The sequence below is a fragment of the Hemitrygon akajei genome, chromosome 6, assembly GCF_048418815.1.
Source record: "Hemitrygon akajei chromosome 6, sHemAka1.3, whole genome shotgun sequence".
In the NCBI taxonomy this organism is placed as follows: Eukaryota; Metazoa; Chordata; class Chondrichthyes; order Myliobatiformes; family Dasyatidae; genus Hemitrygon; species Hemitrygon akajei.
Genome location: NC_133129.1, coordinates 63,940,401 through 63,960,453, shown reverse-complemented (window position 1 = coordinate 63,960,453; position 20,053 = coordinate 63,940,401). Strand labels below are relative to the sequence as shown.

At 41.0% G+C, this 20,053-nt stretch overlaps 1 protein-coding gene across 4 annotated transcripts in view; it reads right to left on the bottom strand.

Moving 5' to 3' along the window:
* Positions 1–19,237, bottom strand: part of megf10 (multiple EGF-like-domains 10) — a 176,276-nt gene extending 157,039 nt beyond the window's left edge. For 3 of the 4 annotated variants that reach the window (XM_073048479.1, XM_073048478.1, XM_073048480.1), the window contains exon 1: positions 18,896–19,236. The gene's annotated coding sequence lies outside the window, so the exon portion shown is untranslated. Of the gene's footprint in view, positions 1–18,895 lie in introns of all 4 variants that reach the window. The other variant, XM_073048477.1, reaches the window with a different exon arrangement.
* Between the last annotated feature and the right edge of the window lie 816 nt (positions 19,238–20,053).

Sequence of the window (20,053 nt, the reverse complement as noted above, 5' to 3'; positions counted from 1 at the left end):
TTTCCTTGTGAAAGCTAGATAACATTGCTGCAAGTTGGAACAACTAGGATAAAGAGAATGTCGTAATGGGGCACTCAATACGTACAGACGTGCTTTGAGAACCCTACTCTCTGACAGGGTAGTAAATGCTTAACTCACTGCTGTCACTCACCAACCATCCCTCCCCACTATTCTACCATAACTTTCTAATGGCCAAATACCTAGAACCCCATCCACCTATGATCAACCTCCACATACCCTTCCTCATTTCCCAAACCCCAGTCTTGTCTCCCCAGTGCACTAATGGAATTCAGTAACTACCCAAGGCCCAAGTGGCTCCTGGCATGCTACATAACACAATTATGATGGCACGCTGCCATTAGCTCCATTTCTTTTGGTGGGAAAAACTGTAGACTGAGGGAAAGTAGCAGTCTGATAAGATAAAAGGGAAAACAGGCTGTTCTTTGTTATTCATTATACTCTCATTAATAATCTTGCCAAAATTGTTAACGTCCACTATTTAACTTTTTTTTCAAAAAAAAACTTCAATAGATGCAATCCATAACTGACAGATACAAACAACTATCCTCATCTGTTCTTGCTTGTACTGTTAAACATTTCAGGAATATTTCATAGGAAAACAATTATAATGCTCCTGTGATGAATGCAACATGGCCGAGATCCATTGCTTAAAAGACAGCCGATATACTTCAACTCAAGAAGGTTAAGACTCCTGAATGAAGTCCAATCTCACACTCAGCTAAAGTGCTGATACCAGCACACTTGAATCATACCGGTAAACTCCTCACACAGTTATATTCTCCCAAATTAGATTTTATTCATATGTATTGAAGTAAATGCAATCAAGATAATCTTCCTCTGCACTCATTGAAACTTTCTCGAACAATACTTCAGCACCTCATGTATTTTGTTCGTAATGTATCCATGAAGTGTTTAAAAGGTGGATTACATCCAGTTGCACCAGGATCATAGACTGTGGCCCTTTCCTACTGAACCTTTGTGGTGCTGTTCTGAGCTCCAGTGTATCCCGAAGTACATCCTCCTACAATCTGCATTGTCCCATTTGGGCATCCCTTTCCACTGTCAGACCAACAACTTTCAGGCAGGTCAAAACAGCATTCAATGATTTGGTGATCTTCAATAATAGATGTTCTCGGTCGCTGAGCATAGTCCATAGAGCATTGACTTCCATTATACAGCTACTGAGGGAGAATCTCAACAAGAACCACTGCATTACTTTCAAGACGTTCCTGCCAAACACACCATCCGCAGGAGATGCATGATCATCGCATCCATACTGCAACTATCTCAGTGGCATCATGCAGTGGGAATAGGACTCAGCTATGCAAGAAGGATCTGATAGAGAGGGCTCCTCTCACTGCCAGTCAAGTGAGGCCTTAAGTGTTTGTTGGCTACTTCTGGTGTTGAAGAATTCTGCCAAATGGCTTCAACAATCTACTTAAGAAACTGCCCCCAGGATACATTGTATCCTTCCTCAGTGCCTGCAGGATATTTTGAGTTGTCCACTACCTGATGGACTTGTGGTTAAAGGTGTACTTCCATAGAAATATTTCTATGCAAGACAGGTACGCAAGGTCCAGTTGAATGGAGCAAGGTGCTGCTATGAATCTAGGCCCTTCCACTGCAACAGGGTATACACAGAGTGTCAACACCTATCGATACCTGCTCCATGCACAGAATGACACTGCCAAGCACAAAAGGCCATGAGTCATGGAAAAGTAAAGCACAAACAAGTCCTTCAGCCCATCTAATCAGTGCCAAACCATTTAAACTGCCTGCTTCCATTGACCTGCACAGAGAGCACAGGATGCAGAAGATGTTGGTTAAAATAGCTCATGTAAGCTGATCTTGTGCCAGATGTAGCAGGCCCATCCAAATCAAAGGGAAGGAATGGCTGATGTTGTTTTAATTTTTTTTAAAACCTTTCTTTTTAAATAGTGCACACAAGTGACGAAGACATTTACCTACTTTCTATTTCCCAATGGCCAATAAACCTGGGAACAAGTTCCCCAAACTGACTGCTCACTGGGTAAAGGAATTTCCTCCAGATTCCCCACTGGATTAGTGTGTGCCTATCTTATAACTTTGCCCCCCTAGTTCTAAACATTCAACATGTGGAAATCCTTCAACAATTTGAAATCCTTGTACTGGATCTAGCCTTAAACTTTAGTTCTCAAGATAATAGTCAGAGCCTGTTCAGTGTTTCCTGATTGGTGTGACTACATGATTCTAATTTCATTCCTAACATATGGAATCTTGAAATAATGCAGGAAAGGTGGCCACTCTGCCATTTATATTTTTTTCCCAAAAATTTTAAGGAACATTAAAAAGAACTTTTTACATAACATGCACATTCATGTTTAGGGAATTGAAATGCAAGGAAGTCTGCAGATGCTGTAAATCCAAAGCAGCACACACAAAATGCTGGAGGAACTCAGCAGATCTGGCAATATCTATGGAAATGAGTAAACGGTAGATGTGTTTGGCCAAGACCCTTCCTCAGGACTGAATGGAAGGGGGAAGATGCTAGAATAAGAAGGTGGAGGGAGGGGAAGAAGGCTAGCTAGAAGGTGAAAGGTGAAGCCAAATGGGTGGGAAAGGTAAAAGGCTGAAGGAGGAGGAATCTGATTGGAGAGAGAACCATACAAGAAAGGGAAGGAGGAGGGGACCCAGGGGAAGTGATAGGCAGCTAAGAAGAGGTAAGGGGCCAGAATGGGGAATAGAAGAAGAGGGGAGAGAGGAAAAAAACATTTGTACTGGAAGGAGAAATTGATATTCATGCCATCAGCTTGGAGGCTACCCAGATGGAATAAGGTGCTGGTCCTTTACCCTGATGGTGGCCTCCTCTTGGCACAAGAGGAGACCATGAACTGACATGTTGAAACAGGAATGGGAATCAGGTTCTGCTTTTGGCAGATGAAGTGGAGGTGCTCAATGAAGCAGTCCCCCAATTTACAACTGGTCTTACCAATGTAGAAGAGGCCACGTCAGGAGTACCGGACACAATGCTCGACCCCAGCAGATTCGCGGGTGAAGTGTTGCCTCGCCTAGAAAGACTGTTTAAGGCCCTGAATGGAGGAGTTGAATGGACAGGGGTAGCACTTCAGCCACTTGCAGGGATATGTGCGGAAAGGGAAATTATTGGGAAGAATAAGTGAGCAAGGGAATCGTGTGGAAAGTGGGGAATATGTTTAGTGGTAGGATCCCCTTGGAGATGGCGGAAGCTAAATCGTTAAATTGAAGAGTTAAAGTTGCTGTTTTGACTGGGTAAACAAAAACCCAGAATGCCATACCACCACAAAATTCTATTGGAAGGAAGATGAGTTTCTGGGAGTCATTTTCAATAGAAAGAAGGGCTATTGAATTTGTTAAATAAAAACATGAAAGCGTCAGCCAAACTGCTGTATAGCCAATTATTATGTTAAGCATTTTTGTAAGTAAAAGTAATGCCAATTTATGCACTATTCCTATTGACCCCAAACAATTTTTGCAGATGCACCACAAAAGTAATCCTATCTGGATGTATGGCAACTGCGCTGTCCAAGACCACAAGAAACTGGCGAGTTAAGGACACAGCTCAGCACATCACAGAAGCCAACCTCTTCTCCATGGACTACATCTATACTTCTCGCTGCCTCAGTAAAGCAGCCAACATAACCAATAAATCCTCCCACCCCCAACATTCTCTCTCTTCCCGGTGAGCAGAAGATTTAAAAGCCAGAAAGCACACATAGGCTCAGCGTACAGTTAATTCAGTGGTTACAAGACTCTTGAATAGACCTCTTGTACAGTAAGATGGACTCTCAACCTCACAATTTAACTCATCATGGTCTTGCATGGTAATGTACTTTCTCTATAACTAACACTGTATGTTGCATTCTATCATTGTCCATTTCCCTTGTACTATCTCAATGTACTGATGTGATGAAATTATCTACATGTGCGGTATGCAAATTCACTGTACCTTGGTATGTATGACAATAATAAACCAATTTACCACTAAAAGGGCTTAATAAGCATTAACAGAAAGAATGATCCATCAGCCAGTCTTTTGGTGGTACTGGAGAGCAACAAGTATTGGCTAAGGACTGTTGGCTACACAGAAAAGCCAAAATAGTGAGAATATATCCTGTTTTAAGTAAAGAAACAACCAATTGATACGGGCAAGCCCAATATATAATTTAATTTTGTACAAAAGATGTCAACGTTTTCCTCTGTTCAAATATTGCCTGGTGTTTTCAAAAACTATTCTTCTTCCTTAGGATTGAAGTGACTTGCACCTGTTGGATTCAGGGTGACTGATGTGACCAGTTTGGTTACCTGACTGAGGCAAGAGACAACAGAGTGGTAGATTGTGAGCCGCTGTATTCACTTTGCCACAAACTTTCACTGAGCTTCCACTTGCTGTTGATGCATTGACCCAGGGTTCTCAGTGCCAACCAAAGAGTTCTTTTTTCTACTTTGAACAGTCAAGGGTCTTGAGATACCCAGGAGTCAGTGGAAATATTGCAATTTTTCATAGAAACATAGAAATCTACAACACATTACAGGCCCTTTGGCCCACAATGTTGTGCCAACCATGTAACCTACTCTGTAAATTGCCTAGTATTTCCTTACTGCATAGCCCTCTATTTTCCTCAGAGTTTCTTAAAAGATGCTATTGTATCTGCCTCTACCACCTTCACTGGCAGTACATTCCACACACCCACCACTCTGTATGCAAAACTTACCCCTGACATCCCCTCTGTACCTACTTCCAAGCACTTTAAAACAATGCCCCCTCATGTTAGCCATTTCAGCCCCGGGAAAAAGCCTCTGACTATCCACACGATCAATGCCTCTCATCATCTTATACACCCCTATCAGGTCACCTCTCATCCTCTATTGCTCCATTTTCCAGACAGGCTTTGAAGCCATCCTCAAATCTTTCTTCTGTCAGCCTGGTAGTAGCACCCATGATGGAGCTAGGCATTCTGTCTCTATCTCTGGCATGCCAATGACATAGTATACTCAATGGAGCAGAGAAGCATTTAGGGCCTCTGTGCTGAGGATATTAGTCTATGAGAGGATGGTTCTTTTATCCTTCTAGCTGGTGGAGAGGATTTTCTGAGAGATTGCTGGTAGTACCAATCTGTCTTTAAGTGCCAGCTGTAGGTACCCACTTCAAAAGGTGGGTAGAAAGGACTGCAGCCCGGTAGACTACAAATTTTCAGCTAGGTTGAGGTCTTAATTTCCAAGTGCTCTTCCTCAGCTGGACAATGGTGAATTTTCCTTGACTGATAGCTGTTTCATGACATTTAAGCAGGATACAGATTGCTCTGAAGTACATCAGTCTTAAATAAATACATGATCGATACTTCCTCATCAACAAAAAGCCGTTCACACAGTTTATTCATAATAAGATACAAAATGTATGAAAAAAATTAAAAATCAACTGAAAGCTGCACTTTTCAAGTTGCAAGGCTCAAAGCTGCATGAGGACTGCAATGAAGTTTGATGATATTGAGTCCTCCCACCACTACACACCAAAGGGTGGGTTCTTTCCAAAAAAAACCTCCCAAATATTTTACTGATGAAATGTTTGGGAATGAAAAATTACTGACATCTAATACTGTAAATATTGCAACCAAATGCTTGGAGTGAATGAAGAAGACACCATGTCCTAATTGCATTGATGTATATTTTAGGGACTCATCAGATATCACTGCTTGGAGAAAAGAAATTGAGTTAGAAAAGAAATCATCGACCATGATGAGTTAAGTTGTGAGGTTGGGAGTCCATCTTAATGTGCAAATCAAGTTAGCCTGGTCAGTACACAAGTTACCCATTAGACAGTCCCAATGTTGTATTCTGATGTTCTTGAAAGCTCCAAATAGAAGGTCCACTAATGCCATTGAATCCAAGAAACGTCCATGGAAGAAACCAATTTTGTATGCTGAAAAATGTTTGCAAATTTAAATATACAGTTTACAGTATTAATTCCAAATAAGACATTACAGTATCTACTTGTGTGGACTGTCTGGTAGAGGTTTGTGAATCAAAACTTCTGGCAGCAAGTACAGAACGTGCACAATGCATTCAGTGGTTTATTTAAAAAAGAGTTAATGTGTACATTTTTGAAAATATTAGATAGAATATAATAAAGGTAGTGCTTACGCTGCTCAGTTCCAAATGTAAGTGTGCTATTAGAATGAATCCAGTGTCCTTTGGTGGAGTAAACCTTACATTCAAGACATTGAAATAGGGCACGAGGCCCACTGAGTAACATCCAATCTACAAACACTCATTTCTACTAATCCTGCCCCAACACATTTGTTCTCCCTACGTCCTCCATCAACTACTCAGATTCCAACACACACTAAGACACCAATTTACGGTGACAGATTAACGTAATTCCCATTTGTATTCGGGATGTGGGAGGAAGCAGACATAATCGAACCTGGGTCATTGGAGCAGCTCTGTATCACTGCCTGGCCCAGTCTGTGTTTTCCCCATCAAACCTGATGGCAACTCCTGGAGGCTTCATTGCATCTTTTGACATGTAGTCTTACACCCTGAAATGAGGGTCCCAAGCTTTTATTTATTAAATTGTGTGCTGATACTCTTCATGCCCAGCTTCCATGTGCATGTTGCAAATGGAAATTATCAACTTACATTTGAACAGAATCAGGCAGATAAAGATTATTGTGCAGCAGCTGAGAGCAGCAGATGAATGAAAAGGGTAAGTCATCGCTTTTAAGATGATTGACTGTGCAGGCTGCAAGACTTAACAATGATCACTTTGTACTGAGCATAGACATTGACCCACCTACAGTGTGTCCGGCACCTGTCTTCACACATTGCAGGGGTGATCTGGGGTTGACAAAACTGAGATCTTGATATCTGGATTCAATAGTCCTATTATACATAACTGTACACCCAAAATACTCCAAGTCTGTTGTAACTTAATAACAAAAATAAATTCACGGCTGCATTGACGGCTTACTTTCAGTACCAGACTCAAACCATATTTTCCCCCCATTTGTTACAGTATCCCAAATATCTTATTTTGTTATTTATTCTAAACCTAATTTGCTTTTTGATATGAACTATTTTCAAAAGAATACACTTTCCATGGAGTTTTTCACAAACTCTGATTGTCTCAGAACATTTCACAGAAAGTTGAGTATTTTTATTGTCTGGCTACTGTTGTAATACGGGAAAAAGGTTGTCAACTTGATGCACAGCAAGCCCCCACAAAAATAAAAATTATGATCAAATTTCAAAAGTAAATTTATTATCAAAGTGCATATATGTCACTGCTTACTGTATGATCAGAGACTCTGTGTCAGTGGTGCTGTCAAAGATATGGGGGGGGGGAAAGAATTTCATTAGAAAGACATGCCCTATTCCCTTCTGAATAAGACTCATGGAATTAACCAAGTGGAGAGGGTTAAATGGTTAAGGGGGTGCCTTCAATAGTGTAGCAGTTCTTTAGTACCACACTGGAATGTCAACCTACATTACATTCTGCAGTCAAGCTGCTGGAGTGGAAGTACTCTGAAAACAATCAACAAATGTCAAATGGCAAAACAGCATCAGAAATGGATTTACATTCCAGATAATGCAACGTCCAGTTTATCATTTAACTTGAAAGTAGATGTGTAATCATCACACGAGGTGGATCTTCAGACCAACATCCCCGTGCTGCCTCTTCATAAAGACTTTCAAATAGATTGAGACTCCCTGCCTATTTCCCAGATCTTTGTCATTTTCCCCTCCAAATACTGACCCAATTCCCCTTTGAAAGTTACTATTAAATTTGCTTCCATTGCCTTCTTCAAGGGTACATTCCAGACCACACCAATTCGATGAAAAGCTTATCATCCCACTGGTATTTTGTTTGTCCCCTTAAATCTGTGCCATTTGCTAAGCAAGCCTTCAGGATTCTTTAGACATATTGATCACACTCATTGATTTGTATCAATGTCCATTTGGTAGCCACCTAAAGCAAATACTCTTCAAACAGTATTTTTGACTGGATAAAGACTTGTATTTCTCTTTGCGACTGGCCGAATTCAAATCGACGAGTAGTTGTTCAGGGACATTTGCTGCTTATGGGGTTTAAGGTCAGATTACACTGATTGATGTGCACCAGGTCTCAAGCGACAACACAGCTGCAAAACAAATTCTGAACAACTGTTCCACAAAGAAACAAGAGGGTCTCCTGTCTATAATGCAGCTAATGAAATCTGCCCCTGGCTGGGATTAAGGTAAAAAACAGAACTGAAAACTGTTTCATAATCCAAGACGGTGAAGTGCGTGTAGCTGGGCAAACCACCCCTTTAGCCACTAGGCACATTTTCTATTACCATGCATCCTAGCTGCTTATACCATTATCTGACTCCAGACTAAACAAGATACAGTGAACACTTTGTAGCCATCTTTAAATCCCCTGAGGGTGAATGAGTCTCCTTGATGTTTATAACATGACCGGCTCTCCATCTATATCACCCTTTAACATAAAGGATGACACTGTTGAAAATGAACAGTGCCCATCATGTTGCTCATGAGTCACTGACTAACTTCTAACAAAAGCATCAAACTAGATTGGTTCCTGTATCAGCCACAGTAATTTCGTCTTCAGTGACCATGTGCTTACAGACAAGTTACGGAGTAGAATGAACACAGTATATGTAATGGTCGCCCTCTGTTTCATCCCAGTTACTTTCCAGAAGACATGGTATAAAAGGAAACTCTTTATGCCATCAGTGTGAGCACAATTTTCAATACCAGGGCCAAAAGCTGGATTTTGCATTCCTGATCCATTCTGAAAATTGTACAATATTTGCTACATTCTATTCAGAGATCTACGATTGGTTTCATTATTTCAAATACTATGTCCAGGGTCTGTTCACTCTCAAATTCCGGGGAGTAATTCCCTACAGTCACAGCCATTGTTGATCTCAAAACTACCATTATACTGCGTCTGTCCATTATCCATACCGTTGGCTGTTGTCTCCCTCTTTTCCTACACTGTAAACCCAACTTTAAAACAAGGCAAAGTAGCTTTTGCTTTCCAAATCCCGATATTGCGGGTACAGAAATAATGCATCCCCTGTAGATTACAGCACAGCATCAAGTTAAGCAGAGACTTTACAGAAGGCTGGAGCTCTCATGCAACAGATAATTGAAAGGAACAAATATATTTGTCAAGATTTCTGTTGCAATATTTAATGTAAATGACCACAATAATTGTTCTGAACCATTATTATTCTTACTCATACTATAACACCTGCTCTCCTTACAAATAATTTCAATTAAAAGGGACTGTTATGCCTGATGTGCCATTACAAAAGGAATGAATAATTAAGTTCAATTTTTGAAGGACTAATAACCATGTCTCACTGCTCACTTCCTATTTTGAGCCCACTGTGTGCTGCTTTGAGAACTTCTGAGAGGTTAAAAAAAGTCTTTTCAGGATTTTTTTGTTTGGCTTAACTCCAATGCAGGAGAAATTCAAAGATGCTTTAAAAAGACTGTTGGCATGCAGCATGTTTACTGCCTTCTATGACATAACCACAGCCTGTCTGATCCAGCTGTCAGCTACAGCAAGCTTTTATTCACCTGGTTCATTCAGTGGAGGAACACAAAAGCACAAAAGTGACCATTTTTGCAGAAAGGTTTTTCCCGTAATGAACAAGTTATTCAACAACAAAATAAAGCCGCTCTTCAAAAGCAGTTGCGTGATGCTTTGACAATTCCTCACTCCAGTTATTGTACAACTAACTTTGCAACATCTACAGGAACAAAATTCCAAAGACTTTAGACTCCATTTCTAAATCCAGTAGATCTGCTTGAATGTTAACTTGCAAACCAGATCAGAACTACAGGCAGAAATAATCAGCAGGCTAATCGGATAGGAAAACTCGAGAATGTGGGTAAATTTGTGCACAAATTTAGCAGAAACTTTAGATAAAGCTACCTTTATTTGTGAGTAGACATGCAAAAGGATTTTTTATATAAATAATCAAAACTGCCATTTTAAAAAAACTTAAATCCTAACTCTTATACCATAGAAAGCTATATGATTGCGTGAGGGAGTGAACAACTGGGTTGAGTGGGGGGGGGGGGAGGGGGGAGTTTGGCATGTAAAAATATAATCACATTTAAGTAAACAGAGCTTAAAGTCTTAACTCATGAGGCTCAGAGATTAAAATAGCAAAATCAATATACTGAGCAACCAACTGTATCTGATGACAGCCACAACTCCTTTAAACAACTCAATTTTTGGTTAACAATGTTACTGGTCTGTATGTGATGATTATGCAACAGTGAGATTTGGAAAATTCTTATTCATTTGCCCTGAGATTAAATGGTGCAATATTATATATAGATTTCATCATTGTCATAATAGCCTCATCTTAAGGGCTACTGTCAATTAGACTCGATAATGATTAGTATTTTTGCTTACTTATTTTATGATTAGTATTTTCGCATTTACAACTCAGATAAATGTGCTTCAAGCTTCAAGGTATACGAAACGCCTCTGCGTGGTCACAATTTTTTCAGACTCCCTTCAGGGTGCCAAGTTGAGTAGGACTCCAACTGCCATGCAATGCTCATCAGCCATTAATAATGGCTCCTTTGTACCACTGTCACATGAACAGTGTAGCACTATGATTGCTGTCACTTTGGGCTCATTATGCAAAGCAAGCTTTCACATCGACCAGTTCTACTGGGCTCGCTTTGCTCGGATCACCGCGACCAATACTGTTTTCGCCTCATAGCATTCAAGAGCTTAGCACAGAATCCTTTCATTGCCAAAGTTTCTTGCGCTATACTGAATAGAGCATTTTTTTTTAGAATGCAAAATCACCATACCAACCTAACCACTTTAAACTGATCAGGGTATTTTACACAAATTGGCTTATACACATTAAAACAAGCAGCCATCCTAGATCATGTTACTTTGTAAATTTTAGTGGTACTGAAACAGGATTTATTATTTGTCCAGTTTTTAACAATGCAATGAAAAAATATTTTGATTATTTGCTTGTACAACAGGCCAAATCTGGAAGAAGTTTATTTATCATTGATTGAGTGTTACCTACTTTTGTCATATAATGTAAGATCAGAGAAAAAAATAATTGTGTTTAGCTTTTGTGTCTAATACCATTTCTTTTCTGAAATTGGTGTAAAAAGACTAAATTCAAACAATGGAGCTTTCTATATGGGTCTTTTGAAGCAATGGTTTGTTAAATTAGAAATATGCATCTGAAAAACCAACTCATTCAATAATTAAAAGCACAATGTTACTGCCACATTTTGCCCAAATAAAGAGCAGTTGCTGGCTGCATTGCGTGACCTGACTAATGAGAGGACTACTACACTCCTCCTATGTGAAGAGGAGCTGGCTACACAGGCTTTGCATGAATTTAATCCATACGACATAGGTACAGAATTAGGCCAGTCAGCCCAGAGTCTGCTCTGCCATTCCATCACAGCTGATTAATTAACCCCTTTAACCCCATAATCTTTGATGCCCTGACTAATCAACAACCTATCATCCTCCAATATAAATATACTCAATGACTTGGACTCTACAGCAGCCTATGGCAATGAATTCCACAGATTCACACCATCTGGTTAAAGAATCTCCTTCTAATCTCTGTTCTAAATGGACATCGCTCTATTCTGAGGTTGGTCCAAGACTCACCCACTCTAGGAAACATCCGCTTCACATCCACTCGATCTAAACCTTTCAATATGCAATCAATTTCAGAGAGATCTCCCTTCATTCTTCCAAACCAGTGAGTACAAGCCCAGAGCCATCAAATATTCCTCATACATTCATCCTTTCATTCCTAGAATCATTCATGTCAGCCTCCTCTGAACCTTCTCCAATGCCAGCACATCTTTTCTTAGATAAAGAACCCAAAACCGCTCACAATGCACCAAGTGTGGTCTGACCAACACCTTATAAAGCCTTAGCATTACATACTTGCTCTTACGTATATTCTAGGCCTCTTGAAAGGAATCCTAACATTACATTTGCCTTCCTTACCACTGACTCAACATGCAAGTTAACCTTTAGGGAATCCTGCACAAGGACTTCCAAGTCCCTTTGATTTTTGAATTTTCTCCTCGTGTATAAAATAGAATATGCCTTTATTCCCTCTACCAAAGTGCATGATCATACATTTTCCTACACTATATTCCATCTGCCACTTCTTTCCCCATTCTCCCAATCTGTCCAAGTCCTTCTGCAGACACCCTGCTCCTCCATTTGTCTTTAAATCATCCACACACTTGGCCAAAAAGCCATCAGTTCCATCATCCAAATCATTAACGCATGGTGAGAAGAAGCTGTCCCAACACTAACCCCTGTGGAACACCACTAGTTACCGGCAGCCATTTAATATTGAATCTTCTCAATATAATGGAAAAGCAGATGATCTCAATCAGTTTTCCCCATTAACTTAGTTGCCAAGGTAGAGGAGGACCCACCTGGCTTTTGCCTTTGGCCTTGATGTCAGAATTCTGGGTGTTCATCCATTAAGACGAGTCCAAAGTCTAGCCCGACAGTTCAGTGCCAAACAGTTGGCAGAATCGTCTTTCAGAGGAAGTGAGTCACTAATGGGTAAACTGTCCCTCAGATGTTATAAAAATCCCAAGCAAGGTCTTCACGAGATCAGTGAGCCAAATTGGTGCTTAGCGACCTCATATAACAAGCATTGTGATAATGACCAGATAATAGACAATAGACAGTAGGTGCAGGAGTAGGCCATTTGGCCCTTCTAGCCAGCACCGCCATTCACTGTGATCATGGCTGATCATACACAATCAGTACCCCGTTCCTGCCTTCTCCCCATGTCCCTTGACCCCGCTATCTATAAGAGCTCTATCTAACACTCTCTTGAAAGCATCCAGAGACTTGGCCTCCACTGCCTTCTGGGGCAGAGCATTCCACATATCCACCACTCTCTGGGTGAAAAAGTTTTTCTGCATCTCTGTTCTAAATGGCCTACCCCTTATTCTTAAACTGTGGCCTCTAGTTCTGGACTCACCCATCAGCAGGAACATGCTTCCTGCCTCCAGCATGTCCAATCCCTTAATAATCTTATATGTTTCAATCAGATCCCCTCGCATCCTTCTAAATTCCAGTGTGTACAAGCCCAGTCGCTCCAATCTTTCAACATATGACAGTCCCGCCATTCCGGGAATTAACCTTGTGAATCTACGCTGCACTCCCTCAATAGCAAGAATATTTGGTCTTGCTAATATCAAACATTAGATAATTATTGGATACGAAAACAGTTTGTCAACTACAGGAAAGTACCCCATTCTACAAAATAGAACTACCTAATTATCTTAGGTCTGCCTTAAAATGAAGTTACTAACTCTGTTTAACATTTCATTGAAAATAAAAAAAAAGTTGCTTCCGGGATGACAGCTCCTTCCCAGTACTCCATTAGAAGTATCAGCCCAAATTCAAGAGCTGAAATCTTGAGCAAGAGCAGAACTTGCAAGGAGTGCCAGCCTACAGAGCCACACCTGACATTGATGGTTGAGGGACCAAACAGAAAGGAGATTCTGTGGACAAGAACGAGATTCCCAGATGGTATGTTGTTTTCGAGGTGCCAGGATCCAAGACATCTTTGATCGAGTTCTCAGCATTCATAAATGGGAGGGTGAGCAGCCTGAGGTCATGGTCCATGTGGATACCAATGACATAGATAGGAAGAGAGACGAGGTTCTGCAAAGTGAGCTTAGGGAGTTAGGTGCTAAGTTATAGAACAGGACCTCCAGGGTTGTGATCTCAGGATTGCTACCCATGCCATGTGCTAGTGAGGCCAGAACTAGGAAAATTAGTTCTAAATAATAGATGCTGGAGTGGTTGTGGAGATGTTGTTAAGACTTCAAAGTCAGGAATGAAAAGGTTGAGCATGGTGGGACTTAGGTGAGCTTCATATATTTCAATGCGATAAGCATTGTAGGAAAAGTAGATGAGCTTAGGGCATGAATCAGCGTTAATAGGGCTATATTGTAGACCACCCAACCAGTCCGCGGTATTGGGAGGAACAAATTTGTAGAGAGATTGCAGACCGCTGGAAATAAAAACATAAAGTTGTTATTAAAGGTAATTTTAACTTTCCACATATTGACTGGGACTCCCATACTATAAAAGGACTAGATGAGATAGAGTTTGTCAAATGTGTTCAGGAAAGTTTCCTTAATCAGTACATCGAAGTCCCAATGAGAGAGCGTGCAATACTTGATCTCCGACTAGGGAATGGGATAGGACAAGTGACAGAACTTTGTGCAGGGAAAGACTTTGCATCTAGTGATCATAATGCCATTAATTTCAAAGTAAATATGGAAAAAGATATTTACTGGTCTGGTCTGGGGGCTGAGATTCTAAATTGAAGAAAAGCTCATTTTGATGGTATCAGAAAGAATCTGGCAAGTATTCATTGGGATAGGCTATATTCTGGCAAAGGTGGGGGGCCTTCAAAGGTGAAATTTTGAGAGTAGAAAGCTTGTATGTACTTATCAGAGTGAAAGGTAAAGACAATAGATTTAGGGAACCTTGGTTTTTGAGAGCTATTGAGATCCTGGTTGAGAAAAAAAAATGTGCCTAGCAGGTATAGGCAGGTAGGAACAAATAAAATACTTGACGTGTACTAGATATGCAAGAGAACACTTAGGAAAGAAATTGGGAGGACTAAAAGACACGGGGTTGCTCTAGCATACATGGTGAAGAAGAATCCTAAGGGCTTTTACAGATAATGTTAAGCACAAAAGGATTGCGAGGGACAAAACTGGTCCTCAGGAAGATCAGAATGGTAATCTATGTGCGGAACCAAAAAATATGGGGAGATCTTAAATGGATTTTTTTTGCATCTGTATTTACTTAGGAGTTAGTCATAGAGTCTATAGAAGTGAGGCAAAGCAGCAGCAAGATCATGGACCATATACAGATAACAGAGGAGGAGATGTTTGCTGTCTTGAAATAAATTAGGGGGAGAAATCCCCAGCACCTGACAATGTGTTCCTTTGGACCCTGTGGGAGGTTAGTACAGAAACTGCCGGGGCCCCAGCAGAGATATTTAAACCATCCTTAGCAACAGGTGAGGTAGCGGAGGTTTGGAGGATAGCTAATATTATTCTGCTATTTAAGAAAGGCTCTACAAATAAACCAGGAAATTATAGGCTGGTGAGCCTGACATCAGTCGTGGGAGAGTTTTGGGAAGGTATTCTAAGGGACCAGATATATAACTTTTTTTATTTAGACAGGGACTGTTATAGGGATAGTCAGCATGACTTTTTGCATGGTAGGTCATGTCTACCCAATCTTAGAACTTTTTAAGGAGGTTACCAGAAAGGCAAGGCAGTAGATATTGTCTACATGAACTTCAGCAAGGCATTTGACAAGGTCCTGCATGGGAGGTTGGTCAAGAAGCTTCTGCTGCTTGGCATTCAAGCTGAGGTAGCAAAGTGGATTAGACATTGGCTTTATGGAAGAAGCCAGAGTGTGGTAGTCGATAGTTGCCTCTCACTGGAGGCCTAAAACTAGTGAAGTGCCAGAGGAATTAGTGCAGGGTCAGTTGTTGTTTGTCATCTATATCAACAATCTGGATGATAATGCGGTTAACTGGATCAACAAATTGGCAAATGACAACAATATTGAGGGTGTAGTGGACAGTGAGGAAGCCTAGCAAAGCCTGAAATGGGATTTGGACCAGCTGGAAATATGGTCTGCAAAATTATGTGCAGTCTTCTTCACCTACCTAGAAGAAAGATGTAAATAAAGTTTAAAGAGTACAGAGACAACGTTGTCAGGACTAGAGTACCGAAAAACATACTGAGTTATAAGGAAATATTGAATTGGTTAAAAACTTTACTCGCTACAACATAAAAAATTGAGGGAAGATTTGATAGAGGTATACAAAATCATAAGGGGTATAAATAGGGTAAGTGCAAGCAGGCTTTTCGGTTGGGTGTGACTAAAACTAGAGGTCATGGGTTAAGGGTGAAAGGTGAAGTGGTTAAGGGGAATGTCTTCCTTCGGAAGATGGTGAGAGAGTGGAACAAGCTGCCACTGCATGTGGCGGATGCAATTTCAACTTCAACATTTAAGAGAAGTTTGGATAGAAACAACAAATTTCATGACATACGCCAGTGATATTAATCTTGATTCTATTTCTGATACATGGATGGGCTATGGACCAGGAGCAGGTTGATTGGACAGGCAGTTTAAATGGCTTGCCACAGACTGGGTGAGCCAAAGGACGTGTGATCTCAGCAACCTGCTCAATTTCCTCAGTTGCTCCGGATGGATGCAATCTTCAAATGGGATTGTTGGATGTAAGTAAATGTTTGTTTTTCAGTCTGAATGCTCATTCTTGACTCTCCTTGTCCCACAGCACTATTTTGACTTCTGATGAAGCTCACCTTTACCAAGTCTCCTCCCTTCTCCACAGAACTTTCAAAAAAGGATGCAGCTAAAAATGGGTTAGAGCGAGAATTCACTCACAATCAAACTGAACAGACCTGATTCCCAACTCTAGAAAGACAATAGGCGCAGGAGTAGGCCATTCGGCCCTTCCAGCCAGCACCGCCATTCACTGTGATCATGGCTGATCATACACAATCAGTACCCCGTTCCTGCCCTCGCCCCATATCCCTTGACCTCGCTATCTATAAGAGCTCTATCTAACTCTCTCTTGAATGCATCCAGAGACTTGGCCTCCACTGACTTCTGGGGCAGAGCATTCCACATATCCACCACTCTCTGGGGGGTGAAAAAGTTTTTCCGCATCTCAGTTCTAAATGGCCTACCTCAGTCTTGTAGAAAAACCTATCCAGTTCAGATTGGAAAGAGGCTGAGACAGATTTAAAATCAATTAATGGTACGTTTTTATTCTTTTTACTTAGATTAACTCCAACTTACCCTTTTCATTCCTGTTGTAAGTTTTTTCAACTGCCACCCGTTTGTCTTTTCGTGTAAGTTTTCTTGTTCACAGATATCAGAATCAATCATTTCTGGCTCCTTACTTTCAACAGTTCATATCAACATTGGATTTTACGAACTACAGCTTGCATCTACATATGTATAGCCTTTCAGCATAAAGAAAATAACCCAGGCATCTCGGGAGATATATCAGACTGCAGAAGTGAAAATCTGAAGCAACAGTCTGCGGGAGGAACTCGAGTGTTGAATAACAGCATTTACAGGGAGTAAAAGTTTCAACGTTTCAGGTCATCCAGCAGTTTTTGAATATTATCAGACCAAATGTGATTCCAAACTTCAAATTTAAGAAAGTGATTTAAAACATGGTTGGAGACATAGGTTTAAGGAGATTTTTTAAAGGCAAGGAGAGGTAAGGATATTTGGTGAGGGATTTCACAGAAAGAAAATGGTCAAAAAACAATTAAATAAATGTGGGGTTTAAATTTGGACATTCAACGTTCAAAAATCTAAACCCAAAGATACCATTGCAACACCATTGCCTTAGTAATCCATGTTGTTTTCCTCAATTGTCCCCAAACTGGAACCCCTAGCACCTATACATATAGGGTTAAGTTGTAAAATATGTTTCTTTCCTGTAATGCGCCCACCAAATTAATAAAACATCATCATGCTTTTGAAGAACTGACGTTTAATAAAGCGGTCAGGACCAAAATCAATAACGTGGAGACTTTGGTCTCTAACAAGCATAAACTTGCACTGTACTATAATAAACTCCAGGCTTTGCCCCAAGTTGTAACCAGTAAAGTACCCCACTCTCCCTCCATCCCTCTGCCCCATAACCTTCTCCCCGCACTCCCACTCCGACCCTAACATTTAATTCCATCCTTCCCTTTTCTATCCTTAAGTGCAACTTCGCCAACGGTGGAGATTTATGGGAACAGTTCAGAGAAATGTGCCAAACAGGGCAATAACATCACATGGCCTTCGTGACCCACCATACAGGCTGGGTGAGGGGGGTTGGGGGAGTGGAGGAGACAAGTGATGTATGAGCTTGAATCGAGGATTTTCTTTTCAGTTGTACCCGAGTGAATCAGACGCTAGCCTCTCAATATGCCTCCATCTCCGCTAACTTGCAGGACCGCGCTACTGCATTTAGTTTTGTGAAAGGACGCATTTTGCATGAGCTACGAAGGCAGTTGTTGTTCACACCGGTTCCCGCAGCTTTACCACATTCGACATGTGTGGTTGCCAGACGCCCGCGGAGTGCGCGTGCGCGAGGAGCGGGCACCGGGCAAGTACCCTTCCAATACGCGCGCCGCGCTCGCGGCCGCGTCTTTCGATAAGATGTCCCAAACAGTGGCAATAACTTTGTAGACATAATCAAAGCCGTTCTAACTTGCCTCACCATCTCCTGCAGTTGGTTTCTATAGCACGTCACTCCTCTGATGTTAAGATTTGGCAAATTATAAATTAAGTTTACAATGTCGGGATACAACCGCCCTTGCGGGTGGAGATAGCGAAATTACAAAGACGAATATACTTTCTTTCCACTCCAAAATAAAGTATAGTTGTCTTTTTTATGATTTTTTTTGTACAAAATCAACCTGACCTGTTATTGCTTTGGTAAAACTTACTTCCAAATTGGTGCTGCCGCAATTCCATCGGTTTAGAATTTTACATTAAAACAAAACTCGGTTTAAAATATCTTCCAAATGTTAACCCAAGAGAAAAGGGAATCTTTTCACTTTTCCGAGATTAAAATAAAACATGCAAATCCTGGAGTACTTGTGGGAGGAGAAATACGACCATTGTGCAAAGAGAGAGGTATTTTCACTTTTAAACGAAATAAAACCCGCAAAAGTAAATACCTACTAACGAGTAGTTCCAGGTAGCTTTTATTGAGAATTGTAAACTTACCTCAACATGGGCAGCTTGCTGTTGGTTTCTCAGGACCGTTCAGCTAGATTGGGTGCATTAAGACCTTCGATATTCTGGTTTCCAAACCCAGAGGCTTAAAAAAAAAGATGAATTTGGTCACAAGATTTTTGTTCTCAGTGCAAAGGCTCCGTTAACATTGGCACTACTCCTCCTCCTCCTTTCAGCCGATTGCTACGCGGTGCAGACAGTCCGGTCTTTTCACTGTAACTTTCCTCTCCCGTAACAAACACAAACTTCGCTGCCGCCGGGTGATAACAGCTCGTCAGCGCGGCCAATGGCAAGCGCCCTTCACCAGCGAGCTCCAGATCCACTGCACCGGCTAGCACCTGTTAATGAATGGGACATCATCAGTCACGCCCCCGCTTTTACCTCGTTTACAACAGTGAACAAACTTCCTGGGTGTATCTCAATACTCCATGGAATCTTCTAAAAGAGACGCAAAAGGCAAATATTTTATAAATAAGGAGAGGCTGCGTTATTCGAATGGCAAAGTATCACATAATAATAACACAATGGCTCCCCTTTCCCGTGGGTAAAAAGGAAATAAAGTAAACTTTTGAAGACCCCAAGAGACTACCGATGCTGGAAACTGCAGCAACAGCTAATCTGCTGGAGGAACTGATCGAGCAGGTCGAGCAGCATCTGTGGAAGGAAAGGAATCATTCACGGCTCAGTTTGAAACACTGCACCGGGGATAAGATAAACCCTTATCAAATTCAATATTAATATAAACACCACATAATTGTGAAATTGAAGTTTCTCATTCACTGAATAAGATGACGTGTCGTGCTCCATCTCCAAGACCACAGGCTGGGTCCCTTTGACAAAGTGGCGGGCGGGACAACCTGGCAAATTTTAACGCCGGATGAAAGATACTTACCCTTTCACTACGTTTTGGAAAAGGAATTAGCCCTCAAAAAAAGAACAGAGCCAAATTCAGGAGAAAGAATAACAATAAGCGTATCGATATTTCAGTGGCCCAGTGTCAATATATTGAGTTTAACTTCACCGGGAGATTGCACTGGATAGAGAGAGTCTGTGTGCTTACATCTCCTTCATAAGATGCTCATGAAATATTCCAGTAAGGGTTGCAGTCATTGAACCAGTATAAGGAATTTGTTTTTGCTCTTTAATAAG